Source organism: Scylla paramamosain, chromosome 11 (genome assembly GCF_035594125.1).
Source record: "Scylla paramamosain isolate STU-SP2022 chromosome 11, ASM3559412v1, whole genome shotgun sequence".
NCBI classification, from domain to species: Eukaryota; Metazoa; Arthropoda; class Malacostraca; order Decapoda; family Portunidae; genus Scylla; species Scylla paramamosain.
Genome location: NC_087161.1, coordinates 5,297,501 through 5,300,000, shown reverse-complemented (window position 1 = coordinate 5,300,000; position 2,500 = coordinate 5,297,501). Strand labels below are relative to the sequence as shown.

Sequence of the window (2,500 nt, the reverse complement as noted above, 5' to 3'; positions counted from 1 at the left end):
AACTGTTTTTAATACCAACGTTTTATTTACCTGTGGACTGACTGTAGACCCTTCTCGCTAATGATATGGGAGCCCGCTTTTTGATAAGACATACATACATACTCGTACATACACACACATTACCTACATACATAAAGAGAAAAATGTAGGAGGATCTCTCTCTCTCTCTCTCTCTCTCTCTCTCTGCGTGTGTGTGTGTGTGTGTGTTTGTGTGTGTGTGTGTGTGTCCCCTGTCCACACCCATTACGGAGCTCATAGCGAGGAATGCAATCAGTTCTAATGAGATCCTTTTGTCCACTTGGTCTGCCATTCCCTTCACATTAGACAAGACAACAAATAAAACCAGATAAAACTCTAATAAGCGCTCCAAACATCCCTTCCCTTTTTTTTTTTTCCTTTCTTTTCTTTTCCTTCCATTCTTTCGCCCACTTGCAGTCCTTCCTTTTTTTATTTTTTTTCTCTTGCTGTCGTGGTTTTCCTTTTATTTCTAGTCTTTTTTTTTCTTTAGTTCTTTCTGTTATTTTCGTCTCCGAGTCCATCACTTCCACTCATTCACTCCCAAGAATACTCACCCCTCCACTTATTCCTGCATCCTCTCTCTCTCTCTCTCTCTCTCTCTCTCTCTCTCTCTCTCTCTCTCTCTCTCTCTCTCTCTCTCTCTCTCTCTCTCTCTCTCTCTCTCTCTCTCTCTCTCTCCTCATGCAGCTCAGTGACTGTTTATTATCATACACGCTTGAGAGAGAGAGAGAGAGAGAGAGAGAGAGAGAGAGAGAGAGAGAGAGAGAGAGAGAGAGAGAGAGAGAGAGAGAGAGAGAGAGAGAGAGAGAGAGATGCTTCAGAAAATATTAGAGAGATAGAGGAAAAAGAGACGTCATATGGGACTGGAGCGGTAAAGAAAGAAAGAGATAGAGAGAGAGAGAGAGAGAGAGAGAGAGAGAGAGAGAGAGAGAGAGAGAGAGAGAGAGAGAGAGAGAGAGAGAGAGGGGGGGATACCAAAATAAGGATGAAATAACTGTACAATATTACAATAGAATATACATAATTAGACAAGCTACATTGAAACGAAATGGAACTCACGACAGGAGGGATATGAAAGGAACATTAAAAAGGTACCAGAATGTTGCCAATAATGCGCACCACAGTGTAGCAGGGAAATGGAAAGAGGCATTGGAGTGTAGGTATGAGGAAGGTAAGGTGTAGCAAGGTGTAACTAAGCGTTTGTATTGTATGGGCGTATTAGTTTAGCAAGGTGTAACTAGGTGCGTGTGTTACGTGGAAGTGTACGAGTTTTAGCAAGGTGTACATGGGTGCGTGTGTTGCATTGGTGTATTAATTTAGCAAGGTGTAACTGAGTGCGCTTATTACAGGGTATTTGTATTTGTTTGTAGGTGCGAGGTGGAATGATGGAGGATGTAATTAGAAGAGAAGGTATGGTAAAACTTAAAAGAGGAAAAAAGTAACAGTGTAGATGAGAAAGGAAAACACGGTGCAGCTGACTCTTTCTGACCTCTTTCTTTATGGACAGGCATCCTCAGTGGGGTGTTTTTTTCTAATAGGTCTTTTTATTCGTACTGTTTGTTGCCCTTGGCCAGTGCCCCCTCTTACTTAAAAAAAAAAAAAAAAAAAAAGAGGCAGGGAACGCGAAAGGTGTAGTGAGTGTTTGTGAGCTGCAGAGAAGAGAGTGAGAGTGAGAGTGAGAGGGAGAGTGTAGTGGGCATTAATGTGTGCTTGTCATAATGGCGGGCGTGTGGTGGGAATGAGTGCCACTTGGCGGGGCGGGGGGAGGACTGCCGCCGCTGGATTAGGAATCGTGCCTCTTCATGTACAGGACGGTGGCGGAGGACTAAGAGGAAGCAGTGCCAGTGGGAATGATGGAAACGATGCTAATGAGAATAGTAAGAGCGGTGCCACTGGGAATGATGGAGACAGTGCCATTAAGAATAACAGTAGTGCCATTGGGAATTGTAGGAATATTGCCACATTATTATCATGATAGTTACTGCCACAATGCGATGGAAATCATGGGAACAGTGCCAAAGTGTGACAGGAATAGTGGGAACAGTATTATTAGCTGGTGGGAATGATGAAGATACTGTGAAAATGATAGAAATAATGGGAACAGTGACAGAGTAATGGGAACGGTGAGAGTTGTGCCGAATTATGGGAATAGTGGAGGTAGTTTCAGTGGGTGATACAAATAGTGGGAACAGTGCCTGGTGATGGTAGGGAGGGTGCCAAAAGGTGATGGGAATTGTGGAATCAGCGCCACTGGGTGATAGGAATTATTGAGATGTGAATGATATGAATAAGAGAAAGTGCAAATGAATGTGAGTAATAAAATCAATGCCAGTGAAAGAAATGAATAATGTAAAGTCCCTGTTAGTAATGAAAAAAAAAAAAAGCACATGGGTGACACAGAGACTGACTGACACAAAGAGTAACTGACACAAAGGTTGACTGATGCAGAGGGTGACTGATGCAGAGTGACTGATACAAAGGG

The 2,500-nt window shown here is 42.9% G+C and overlaps 1 long non-coding RNA gene across 1 annotated transcript in view; it reads left to right on the top strand.

The window, feature by feature from the left end:
• The window catches only part of LOC135104869 (uncharacterized), a 146,206-nt gene that overhangs the window by 117,594 nt on the left and 26,112 nt on the right, over positions 1 to 2,500 (top strand). The gene's annotated exons all lie outside the window — the stretch shown is intronic.